The sequence below is a fragment of the Mesoplodon densirostris genome, chromosome 16, assembly GCF_025265405.1.
Source record: "Mesoplodon densirostris isolate mMesDen1 chromosome 16, mMesDen1 primary haplotype, whole genome shotgun sequence".
NCBI classification, from domain to species: domain Eukaryota; kingdom Metazoa; phylum Chordata; class Mammalia; order Artiodactyla; family Ziphiidae; genus Mesoplodon; species Mesoplodon densirostris.
In genome coordinates this window covers 39,306,473-39,320,452 of record NC_082676.1, presented here as the reverse complement: position 1 = coordinate 39,320,452, position 13,980 = coordinate 39,306,473, and positions in this window count along the sequence as shown.

The following is a 13,980-nucleotide window of genomic DNA, read 5'->3' as shown; positions in this document are numbered from 1 at the left end:
GAGCTTGATGCAGTGCCCTGGCCGCCTGGGGCCTAGCTCCCAGAAATCCCTGTAGTCTCTTATATTCTCTCTCTCTCTCCTCAACTTAGTCTGTTTGAGCTGCCTTTACCACCTACACTTCTAGGGATATCCTGTTCAGGATCACTTGGATATTCTCTAAGAAGATGGAGGCTCTCTACAACTCTTGTCTTCTCCTTCTGAGCTCTCACCAGAATTGCTTTCCACAGTCCGTTCATGGCCATGGAGGCTTTTTCTAGCATCACTCCCACACTCTTTCAGCCTGCACCCATTACCCAGTTCCAAAGCTGCTTCCACATTTTTAAGCATTTGTTATATCAGGACCCCACATCTCAATACCCATTTCTGCCTTAGTCTGTTCAGACTGCTATAACAAAATATCATAGTCTGGGTGGTTTATACTAAATGTCCATTGAAAGATGAATGCATAAAAAAGATGTGGTATATAGATATACAATGGAATACAATTCAGCCTTAAAAAAAGAATGAAATAATGCCATTTGCAGCAAGATGGGTGGACCTAGAGATTATCATACTAAGTGAAGTAAGTCAGACAGAGAAAGACAAATATCACATGATATCACTTATGTGTGGAATCTAAGAAAAAAAAAGATACAGATGAACTTATGTACAAAACAGAAATAGACCCACAGACATAGAAAACAAACTAATGGTTACCAAGGGAAAAGGGGGTGGGAGGGGGGAAATTAGGAATTTGGATTAACATATACCCACTACTATGTATAAAATAGATAACCAACAAGGACCTACTGTATAGCACAGGGAACTATACTTAATATTTTGTGATAACCTATAAGGAAAAAGAGTCTGAAAAAGAATATGTATGTATGTATATGTGTGTGTGTGTATGTGAGTGTATGTATATATATATACATACATATATATATATATCTGAATCATTTTGCTCTACACCTAAAACTAACACAACGTTATAAATCAACTATACTTCAATTAAAAAAAAAAGAATGGGTTGTTTATAAACAACAGAAATATATTTCTCATGCTTCTGGAGCCTGGAAGCACAAGACCAGAGTGGAGCATGGTCGGGTGAGGGCCCTCTTCTGGATCATAGACTTCTTGCAACCTCACATGGTGGAAGTAACTAGGCAGCTCTCTGGATCCTCTTTTATAAGGACACTAATCCCATTCACAAGAGTTCCACCCTCATGACTTAAGCCCCACCTACTAATACCATCTATCACCTTTGGGAATTAGGGTTTCAACCTATGAATTTTGGGGAGACACATTCAGATTATAGCAGAGATGATAGTTTTTCAATAATGGATTTTCTCTAATCAGGTCTGGAAGGTTCCAGAAAGGTGGTGCCAGCATTGTTCCAAGGGTTTTTCTATGTGGCACTTGGGTTGAGTCCACTGGTTCCCTGAATAAGCCTGTGTTATATTATGTGTTAACATATTATCAGGAGTCAGGCTTCCTAAAGGACATCTGCTACTCTTTCCAGGAGGTTGAATGGGGGTTTGGGATAACCTAGGGGCTGGAAAGGGAAGGACTTTGGGATTTGAGATGAGCCTCTTGCCAAATAAATGAGGTGACAGGTATTTAGTCTCTTAGGTTTGGGTCATGGATTATTCTCAGACACCCTTAAGGTGGCTTTTCCTAGATCTCAGTTAAAAAGTAAAGGTGGAAAAGACAGGTAAAATAATAGAAGAGAACAGGTGTGTTCTAGAGAGAAAAAATATAAATGGTGAAAAACTGTCAGTTATAATAATAACAACTAGTAGAACCTGTTTTTCACCCACTAATTTGGCAAAGATTAAAAATGTATAAATGCCTGAGAATTCCCTGGCAGTCCAGTGGTTAGGACCTGGCGCTTTAACTACCAGGGGCCTGGATTCAATCCCTTGTAGGGGAACTAAGATCCTGCAAGCCTCAAGGCACAGCCAAAAAAAAAAAAAAGTATAAATGCCTAATGCAGAAGAGAATGCAATGATATAAGTGTCTTATCTACCACTTATTGTGGTCTAAATAAGTATGGGAGGCAGAATAATGCCCCCCACAGAGGTCCATTTCCTAATCTCAGAGCCTGTGGATATGTTAAGGTACATGGCATGAGTGTATCAAGGTTGAAGAGGGAATTTGGTTGCTAATAAACTGTCCTTAAAATAAGAAGGTTATCCTGGATTATTTGGGCAGGCTTAATAGACTCACAAGGGCTCTTAGATGTAGAAGAGGGAGGCAGAAGAGAAGGTCAGAGTGATGACATGGGACAAGGACTCAACCCACCATTTTTGGTTTTGATGATGTAGGAAGGGATGCAAGTGGCAACCAAAAGCTGCAAAGGGCAAGGAAATGGATTGTCCCCTGAACCTTCTGGGAAGAATAGAGCCCTGTTGACACCTTGATTTTAGCCCAGTGAGGCCCATTTTGGACTTCTCACCCTCCTACTGAACTGTAAAATGGGAATCGTGTTGTTTTTAGCCACGTTTTGCGGTAATTTATTATAAGAGCAACAGGAAATTGATACAATTAGTATAATTTTCATTATACTGTACTACTTTGAAAGTGTGTTTTGAAAGTCTGAAAATGTTTATGTTATTTGACCGGCAATTCCGTCATTAAACTATTTCGAGGGAAGGTACCTGTGCTCAAAGATGTTCATTACAGTACTAGTAATAATAGCAAATAATAAAAACAACCTAAATGTCCAACAATATGGGACTTGTTAAGTAAATTAATACATTCTTGTGATGTAATGTCATACAACCTAAAAAAATAGTTGAAGTAGGGAAAAACTTACTCAAGGTAAAATAAGAAAAGCAGGACCCTAAATTTTATATAAAATATGATATTTGTTTCATAAAAATACATCAGTGTACACATATGATATATGTGTACCAAAATGCCAAAACTAGTTATCTCTGGGCACCAAGACTATGGGTTAAATCTCTTTTGTTTCTTGTAATGTTTTTATTTTCTGAATGATCTATAATGAATATAACTTACTTTTCTAATCAAGAAGAAATTTTAAATACAACTCCACAAAACAAAACAAGACAAAGCAAAAATCTCCAGGGTGTCTAACAAGGATATTTTACAAAAGTTAAAAAAAAAATACAAGAAGTAATAGAATTCCTCGTGTATCTGTGAATGGAGGTGGTTTTGTGTCCTAATGAAAACAGTATCTTAGAATCCTGGAATCTCGGAGTCAAAAGGGCTCTATGAATCCCCTACTCCACACCCAACTCCAGTGTGAATCGCCTCTTTGTGAGACAAAAGCTAAATTATATTTTACCATGAGGAGTACTGGGGATGGGAAGCTCTGTGCCTTACCCTTTAGGGCCACCAAGGGCCTGTGGTCTGGATGTTGAGTACGTGCATTGACCTATGGAGAGAAGACAAGAAGAACCATCTTCATTTGCTGGACTGTGAGGTCTCTGAGGCAGGAAGCACGTCTATTCTATTCCCAGATGTGTCAAACACATAACAGGTGCTCCATAAATATTTCCTGTGGAATGAGTCAAGGTAAAGGGACTGCGGCTGGTTCAGAGCAGGAACAGGGTTCACAGTGACTATGCAGGGATGCCCCCCAAGTAGGTGGCCCACCCTGCACTCCACAGCATCCAAGGGATGTCACAATCCATGGCTCACATCCTAGTATATATGGGAACAGGCCCCAGGAAACTGGTCTTGTAGGATCAAATGCGGTAGAAGCACCCTTAATTCCTTGGAGTAGGAGACAAAAGTGTCTTCATTTCTACTTCCTTGCCCTGGTTGGGACCAACTCAAAGTCAGGTCCCCATGACCATAACTGGGCTGACGGGAGGCAGGCAAACCTGGTCCCAGGAGTATGCTGAAGTCTTATTTGCATGTGATCAACACAAGGAAGTTCTTGTCTGATGTACTTATGAGGGTGAAAGTAGCATTGGCATCAAAATGCCGGGCTCAAACTCTGGCTTTGGGGGCCTTCTGACCACTCTCTACTTCCTGCCTCTCCTTTCTAAAGTTTGGCCTCATTCTTTTGCTACGTATGGGCTCCTTCCATGCTGTGGGGAAGATGACTCCTGGCTGCCAGAGTCACACCCTTCCAACCTCATGATCCCAAAGGCTAAAGGCAGTCCTTCCAACTATACGCAGCAGAAAAATCCTGGGAAGGAGCTCTGACTGACCCAACTAGAACCATGGCCAGAAGGATGGAGCCCTCCAAACAGCCAGACCTTGTCAAGAACCCACACTTCAATAGAGGATGGAATCACGGCTCTGCGATCGACAGCCCCTCCAGAGCCATTTGGAATTGGGGGTGGGGAGGGTGAGAGGAAGTTTCTGGAAGGAAAGAGGATGCCCGGCAGTCCTAAACAACAAAATATCTTTGACAACAAATCCTAACTGCTCTTCCGGACTATGCCCACCTCCCCCGCCACTGCATCAGCTTCCCCTATTTTGTACATGAATCATCTCTGTCTCCTGCAGATTCCATCCTTTCTGTTTCAGTCATGGGCCTGTTAATTAGGCCTGTTCCTCACCGTGCTTCGGTGCCTTTGGTTCTGTGACACGGGGCTGCGGGGAAAAGCAGCTAAAGAGGACTAATTAAGACTCGGAGAGCTTTCAGTAAGGTACATGGAAAGGAACAAATTAACTGACGATGCCAAAAAGGCAATATTGCTCCAGTGGGGATTCCGCATATGGAGATAACATTAAGGAGGGCAATAGTCATTGAGAGCAAACTAAGAATTATGAGTGATATTCAGTCCCATTACCTCCAACGTGTCATATGTAATAGCAGGAAAATGTCATTAGATGTTAGGAGACAAAACAAACAGGTTAAGAAAGCCCTAGTGGGGGAAGCAGAGCGAAGGAAACAGGGAGAGGCTGAGTGGGGGAGGATTTGCTTGCAGTAGGCAACAAGTCCCAGGCAAAAAAAACGGTCTCTTGTTGCCGACCAGTCTTTGCAAATATGTGACATTCTGCTTTGGTGAAAGAAGACTCCTTGTTTATGGTTTCCTTTGCTGTGCTAAAGCTTTGAAGTTTCATTAGGTCCCATTTGTTTATTTTTGTTTTTATTTCCATTTCTCTAGGAGGGGGAAGGGTAAGCTGTGACAAAGCGAAAGAGTGGCATGGACATATATACACTACCAAACGTAAAATAGATAGCTAGTGGGAAGCAGCCGCATAGCACAGGGAGATCAGCTCGGTGCTTTGTGACCACCTAGAGGGGTGGGATAGGGAGGGTGGGAGGGAGGGAGATGCAAGAGGGAAGAGATATGGGAACATATGTATATATATAACTGATTCACTTTGTTATAAAGCAGAAACTAACACACCATTGTAAAGCAATTATACTCCAATAAAGATGTAAAAAAAAAAAAGACTCGTTTTTCCTCTGTTAGCTTGGATGATACTGAGGAAGGCAACTCGACACATTCACGGAGGATCCAACGGCATCCCCTGGGGGTAACTTTCAGACAGTGTCGTCAAATGCGATCCCAAGACCATCAGCATGAACCTCATCTGGGAATTTCTTAGAAATGTAAATTCTCAAGACTCACTCCAAACCTACCCTGGTGTGGGGGGCCCAGCAACTTCTATTTTAACCAGGCTTCCAGTCCAGGGGGACTTTGATTCGAGGCTCAAGTTTGAGAACCACTGGTCTTGGAATTAGGAGCCTGGTGTCTGTTCTAAGCTGTGTGAATTACAAGCAGATTTGACCATTTAACCCCTTTGATGCTTCCAATGGCAAATATAATTGTCCTTAGCCTGCCTCCCTCACCAGGTTTTCATAAGAATCCAATGGGATAACTGATATCATGGAAAACAGTGGAGAATGACACAAATATGATAAATTATCCTGATTATTTCAGATACAGTTGGTCCAGCTAAATGGAGGTTCCAGATTCAGAGGTGCAGGGGCAGATGGTACAAAGATGAATAAAGGATATGATATGAATCCCAGGTTTCTGGAAAACATTGCAATTTTTACTTCCCAAACAAAGGGTCTTAAAAATGGTTTGCAGGCTCTCAAACACCTTCCCCTAGACAGTTTTCTGATGAGTTAAGTGTTTTCTGATGAGTTATCAGAAGTATCTGGTTCTCATTTCCCTTTAAATTCACAGGAGCATAAAGATGAAAAAGAACTGGGGCCGGAGACAAATGCTTTGCCAAAGCTCCCCTGCCATCCGTAGTTGAGATGGCTCCAGGTAGTCAGCCCTAGGACATGTGGTTGGGCTGTTCATCCAGGCAAAGGCCAAGTCTTCTGGCAACCAACCAACTGGAAGGTGGGACCATCCAAGATGGCAGCCCTGGACTCCCGGAGCAAGAGAGGTGGGGCCTTGGCAGATGTAAACTATGTGCTCCTTCCCCACCCCAGATAAGGGACTCTGATGAAAGAGGGGAAATGAATATTTAAAACATCTTCGAAGGGGAAAGGGAGACCCAAAAAGTAGACATACAGCTTGGTGGTGGGAGGGGAAGGGGCAGGGACAGAATATCACTTTCCTTGGATACTGTAAGCTTCAGAGGTTTCTTAGCTAAATCTCTCATCACGGGATGTTAGAGCCTGGATACCTCCAAACCCCACTATCTCCTTTCCTTTCAGAAAGGTCAAAATTCTAGTACTGCCAGCTTTAGGATTTGAACTCAAGTTTTGACACTCCTGGTAGAACAATCTGGATGAGTATCTCAAAGGCCAGGGTCTAAGGCATTTTCTGCTTTACCTTTCTCTAGGTTCAGCTCTGATGGGGAAAGGCTCAAAGCAAACACTTATGGGGAAATGCCAAGCATCTTGTTGGCAACACAGCCCTGGGCAAGGATGCTGATTTCACAGCTAGGGTCACATTCCAGAGCAGTACGTCTGAGATACATGGAGAGCATGTCCAGCCCAAAAGCTAACAGAGGGTCCTGGTGGGGACTTCCACAAACCTATGGCTTCCTCACTGGCCATTTCCTTTATACTCACTTGCTCTGGTTATTAATGAATGTGGCTGGGGAAACCTGGGCCACATGGAGAGCCTATGTAATGAGAGACCTCATTTGCATCACCAAATCTTGGTTGCCCCACATCATTTCGGCATCAGTGTGGGATATAAATTAATATTTAGATAAAAATTTAAAGTAAGATAAAATTTAAACCAAATATTAATATCTAGATTAAAATTTAAAAGTCCCTTCCCCTTTAGGATCTGACCAGCTCTAATTATCTCTATACCCCATCTCCTTCCCAACCTCTGCTCATCTTAGGTTTCCGATATGCTTACCCTGCTGAGGAGCAGACAGCTGGCAACAACCTTGGAACAAGGTCAAGGGCAGGCAAGGAGAGGGGTTGGTGCTACCAAGTCCAAGGGTTGTGCTTAAGGTATGGTATCAAGCTACACAGAGCTGTGTGGGATCACCAGTACGTGAAAAAGATGACCCCAGGGGCCACCTTGGCTGAAGAGAGAGATTTGTTTGACCACCCTGTCCCGGAAAGCCCGATTGTCAAGTGATTTACCACATCTGAATGTGCTTGAGAGAATTTCTGGATGTCTTTGTTTGATGGAGGTGATTCGTTTTCCGGACTAATTGCCAGTCTCTACACTGACACAAACATATACACACGTACTGAGCAGTGTCTTAACAAAAGCTTGGCCCATCCATCAGAGTTGAGCATGTTCTTGGAGGGCTAATTGACCATGCATAAATTTCCTGTTGAAAATTATAGCAAAAAATGGAGAAGAGAAGAAGATAGTTTTTGCAATGAATAATTAAACCAAAGGATGCTTCCTCGGGGAAAGTGGGGAGGGGCGGGGTGGAGGAAGAGCTAATAGTCATATTTCCAGTCTTTGTAAGAGATAAATGCAGAAATACAGATTCAGAAATGTTTCCAGATTAGCATTCAAGGCCCTCCCAAATATTGTCCTATTATGACCTTTTCCCCCATGGTTCCTGACATGATCCAATCAAACAGGTTGTGTTCTGTTTCTGGAACATGCTTTTATCCTGTGCCTTGGATTTCTCTTTTTCCACTACTTCTCTTTTTGCTGAAATACCTTTCAAGGCTTGAGTCTTTCCTCAGCCATTTCATATTTTCCCTCCAACCTCATTTTGTTTATACATCTCTCATGAGCTTGAATTTCATCTTTTATTGTAGCTATATTGGACATCTCTCTCCACATCTGGAAGATGGGAACAGTAAATGGTGTTTCATCCTGCATCTTCAGGTCCAGTTTTCTCCATGAGGACCCCAGGAATGACATCGAATTTGTCTAAATGTCAGTGGTGTTTTATCAGTACTTGATTAAATTCAACTGTATAAACTGAGCCGATGGCTATTCTAGGTCACTGACTCATTCTTTCATTTACTCAAGAAACATTCATCAGATGCTCATTCTCCTCCTGGCTTTGTGCTCAACACTGGCAAGTGAATAATGTATGTGTATTAGTCTCCTAGGGCTGCTGTAACAAAGTACCATAAACTGAGTGGCTTAAACAATAGATTTATATTGACTCACAGATTGGAGGCTGGAAGTCCAAAATCAAGGTGTCAGCAGGGTTGGTTCCTTCTAGGGCCAGTGAGGGAAGGATCTGCTCCAGGCCTCTCTCCTTGGCTTATAAATAGTCATCTTCTCCCTGTGTCTTCACATCATCTTCCTTCTATATGTGTCTGTGTCCAAATCGCCTCTTCTAATAAGGACTCTAATCATATTGGAGTAGGGTCTACGCTAATAACCTCATTTTAATTTAATTACTTTTTAAAAGACTCTACCACCAAATATGATTACATTCTGAGGTACTGGGGGTTACAATTTCAACATATGAATCTTTGAGGAGGCACAATTCACCCCGTAAGAGTACAATCATTGCCTTCACACAATGTATAGGAAACGGGGAGAGATAAGTAAACAGGCAATTACAGTGTAGTGTGATGGATGCACAGTAATAGAGGAGATACAGGAGAGTGGATGGATGGACATTTAATCCATACTTGGCAGGGGGATGGAGAAAGCTACCCAAAGGAAGTGATATCTAAGCTGAGACCACAGTTCTCAGTACCATAGAAAGTGTACCTTCCACTGCCAAAGATGGATGGCATAGAAGTTCCCCCAGGGTCAAATCTAGGTGGTGTCCACCTCACTTCTTCACCCCTCACAGGAGTAAGAAACACCAGAGGAAGACAGTACCTGAGAATTCAATCAGCGGGCTGGTCAACATGGAAGAAAAGAAGTCTCAGGTATTAGTCAGCTTTTGCTAGTTTGCTGTAGTAACAAGCCCTCGGGGGCTCAGTGGCTTTCAACAACACAGGTTTCCTTCTTGCTTGTGCTACTTGTCCTTTGTGGGTCAACTGCTCCTCTGATCCTCCTTTTATTCATCCCAGGTCCCAGGAGGAAGATGTGGACCCTCTCTGGACACAGTGATCTTACTGCAGAAGTGGAGCAGTGATGGAACTTTGCAGTGTCCTTTAAATGCTCTGCTGTAGACAGATAAACCACTTTTGTTCATATTCTATTGCCCTTAACAGGGAACATGGCCAGGCCTGCTGTCAGTGGGGTGGGAAGTATTCTTTCACAGAACATGGGGGTGGGGTTACAATGGAATGTAACCCTGTGAGGTTGGACCTGTTAGAAAGGGGGCACCATATATTTGGATGGAATCTTTCAATGTACCATACGTAGCCATATGCCAATCAGTCCCACACGTTCCCCAATTCCATCTTTCACTCAAGGCAGGACACAGAAAGAAAGCAAACCTTACTACTTTATAACTGACACCCGTCATAACACTTTCCCTGCATGGGAATTTAATGTCACAGCATTTGGGTCTGCGAAGTCAGTGTCTGGGAGAGGAAGAAATATTGCTCTTGAAGACACCGTCGATTCAGTGTCCCTGAGAAAATGATCTATTGGCCTGAAAAATTCCTGTTATAGTTTGTAGCGAATGGCTAGGATAAAAGTTGGTGTTTCCTAGAGGCCTGATTTTCTTCTTTCTATAAGATGATGAGGCTGACACATTACTTAAGATTTCCATCTGGCATCAGTTGTAGCAAAACGTGTAGAGCAAAATATGGAGCCTCGTATTTCTAGTTGAATTATATCCTCCCATTTTTTATATGGCTTCTTAAGACTTCATTGTTTCAAATAATATTTTAGAAGTTTTTCCCTAGTTGGAAAAGTCAGTGTACTTAAAACAAAAATTTAGGAAAACAATAGAAAGTTATCCATAATACCACCTCTCCCCCACAGAAAAACCACTTCTGATAGCATTTTGGTATATTCCTTCCAATATTATCTTTATATTTATTTACATATAAATAGATGTTGTATATTTTATTATTTATATATATGTATTCAATATATATTTAAGAGAATAAAATCTCCTCCATTTCTCTTTTCTCCCAAGTTCTCCAAAAGGACAGGGGACAAAAATGGCCCTTAGTTACAAATTTAATTGAGTCTTTTCCAAACAATAATTTTAAAGTTTTGCCGGCTATTTTTGTGGCTGAAGAAGGAGAGATTCAGTGGTATGGTGAATCTGCTTTTTACATGCTTTTGAATTATTCAGTCTTGAAATAGTGTTTTATAATATTAATAAAGCCTCACTTTATGTACCATCTTATAAATAATACCAGCTACAAAATTGAAAAAATTTTTCATCAAGAATTGCCTGAGTTCAATGCTGATGGGCCAGGAAGGGTGTGTGTGCAGGCTGTTGCTTGGAGAACAAGGATGTCAGCTGGAAAACGGCAACACCCCCAGTCTGCAGGGCTGGGTACCCCACGGCCACCCTGTGTGTACATGATAGCTTCTCCTGGGAGTCCGATGGCTCTCATACTATTATTTCAACATTTATTGGTGTTGTAATTTAAAATGCCTTTTTATGTCCTATAACAATGTCACTCAAGCATTCATATGTCAGGATACAAGTGCCAGGGCTAAAATACACATCCCCAAATCAATAACTCACTGCAAAAGTTAAGGTGATAAAGCAGCATGGCATGCCTCGCTGTTGATTTAGGACACACTCAGCAGAAACACAGGCGCATGTGTACCACAAGGCGGGGACAGCGGTGCTCACAGCAGTACTGCTGTAATAGCCAAACACTGGACACAGCCCAAATGGCCATCAGCAGCCAAGCGAGCGGGTAACAAAAGGATGGCGTTCTCCAGCAATGGAGGGCTGTGCAGCTACACAGGCAGAAAGACCCCAGCTACAGGCAACAGCATAGATGAACTGCACAACATCACAAAGACCAAAAGAAGCCAGACCCACAAATAAATACATAGTCTATGACTTCAGTTATATAGCGTTCAAGAAAGGAGAAAAGATCCAACTAGAGCGTTGGGGAATGCATGTTTAGGTAGTGAAATTGTGAAGAAAAGCAAGTAAGTGATGCCTACCTAGTAAGATTCAGGGTGGTGGTTCCTTTAGGAAGAAGGAGGTGGTGATCGGGGTTGGGGATAGAAGAGCCCCAAAGGGGACTTCTAGGCACTTGGCCCAGGTGGTGGGTACACAGGTGTCTGTCTTGTGAACAACCACTAAGTTATGCATCTTTGCGCACTGTGTTGTACGTATGTTGTATTCCACAGTATAAAAGGTTATAGCAACCAGTGTGACTGGGTCATGCTCCAAATTGTAAATATGTTTGTTCTCTATAAATATGCTCCCTCCCTTCTCTTGCTTTTACCCAGAAGGGCATCCTCCAAAGCCAGTCATAAAGGGAGAACATAGATTTGAAGGGCCAGAGGAAGAAGATGGCTAATAAGCTCAGTTTCTCCCCTTCCAGAGACTAGACAAAAGAGGACCTTGGGTAGGGTAGGGGAAGAAGTATCTGAGAATAGGAGGAAGATGGCAGAAGGAGATGGAGTGTGGGACCTTTCTTAGCAGAAGTCCAAGATGCAGAATAGAGGGGTCCAGACTGCCCTTGAAGAGTGGCCCTCACTACACACGTGACTCACACAAACAAGCTCAAGCACCCACAGAAGACACCCTGCCTGCAACAATCCAAGACTCTTGTAGGAAGACCCAGCAATGACCCCCAACAGAAGGGAAGGCACTTGGGATCGCTATGTGGGGATGGGAGCAAAGAGAAAGACCCTTGGCCACTAACCAAGGAGAACCCAGTGGAAGCAGTGGAGATATCCCCATCAGCCGGAGCCATGGGGAACTCTCCTTCATCTGGGGAAATAAGCGCTATGTCCCTACCTCATGTTTTTTATAGGCACAATCTGAAACTTTTGACCCAGCTTATTTTTAACATCATCTCTTTCCAGAACGCACAATGACATTTGCATTCAGCTTTCAAAACATATTTATAGCGGTGATTCAAACTTAATTCTGTGTTTGAATGACTTCAAGGCTGGCTGTCATTTTCTCTGTGCCCAACTCAGTGCTCTGTGGATCCTTTATCATGACACGTGCTTTAGGTGGCTGGTAGCATCTGTGTTAGCTTTCTGAGCACAGGGAGGTGGGCGTCAGTGTCCCTGAGTTGCTGCCTATCTGAAGATGCCTCTTTTGGGACTTCACACAGGAGCAACAACATGTACCATGACTCCTTTCTCCTTTAGAACTCTGGCTTCATTTGTCCATGTTGTCTCCTATTTAATGCTGCAGAAGGTAAGTCTGACTTTGACTCTTTGTCGTTAGCTTCCTCTCTTGGAGTCTGCGTGGGTGATCGTTTCTTTGTCCTTGGAGTTCAAGAATTTCACCAGGCTATTTTCTAGGTGTTGATCTGTTTTTATTCTTTTCACCTGAGGCCTGGTGGGTACTTTTGATCTGCAGATGTAGGTTTTTCTCAGAACTGTTTCATCCTGTTATTTCTTTGAATGCCACCCCTATTCCTTGTGCTCTGATCTCTCTTTCAGTGACATGGGTTTTCAAAATGCTGAGGCTCTGTTGTCTGTTCCCTAGAGCTGTCCTCACCTCTCCAAGTTCTTATTTCTGGTCACTTTGCCCTTTTCTAAACCATCTGCTCAAGATTACATCCATTCAGGGGCCTCTAAATGGGAGGTTTATTCAAATCGGTCAGTATTTGACTTATTTCCTCCCCTCCAGCTCTTGTAGATTGACTTTTCCTCCGTATATTTTTGCCAAAGGTAAATTCCACCCACCTGCCACTGAAACAAGAGGTGAGGTATTACTTTTGGCCCCAAGTACAGACTGTTTCAAGAGTAAGGCATGAATCAGCCATAGCCGGGCCAACTGGCAGAGACTCCAGGAACAGCCTGGGTCCTAGCTCTCTTGCATATTCATTGTACATCTGGCATCTGATCTCCAAAAGCACAGCCAGGAAAAAAGTCAGAAGCTGGTTCTCTGCTGGAGAAATATCACCCAGATGCCCCATTTCTGATGCTGGCAATTACAACCAGCTTCTTTATGGGGTTCATGATCGGGAAGGCCCTAAGCACTTACTCATTGGCCATCCAACTAAGTGATACACAATCTCTCCTCCAATTATTTGCAAGCAAGAGATGAATGAAAAGTCAGCTCTGGCTGGATTTTAGATTGACCTTCTAATGATGGGAATTAGAGTCGTTCCATGGAGTTGAAATCATGTCTATCATCCCAAGAATAGGAGAGATTTAGGGGAAAATACATCCTTAATTTTTATGATTTTCTGAGACATCTCACACTTGTCTGTTTAAAACTTTTCTTCTCAAGTGTTCCCTGATTACGTAGTTCCAATCATTCGGTAGCTGTCTCACCCAATGCCCTCAGCATAGCAAATGCCAGGCTTTATATGTGGCATTGGTTGTAAGCTTCTGAAATTTAAATGATTTTTAACTGTCCTCTATCTATAAAGGCATCTCATACCCTCTTTGGGGAAGAATATGGTGTAAATTATAAAGATTTCTGCAACCTAAAAGGCCTTGGTTTCACAAGCTCATTGATACAAGCGTCCTCACACTTAAATCTTAGTATTTAAATCTTTAATTGAGTTGAGTTCTCACCTCCTCATGTGGAAAATCTAGTCTCTCAGTGAACTTATCCAGGTGAGTTAGCCTGTGCTCTCCTAAA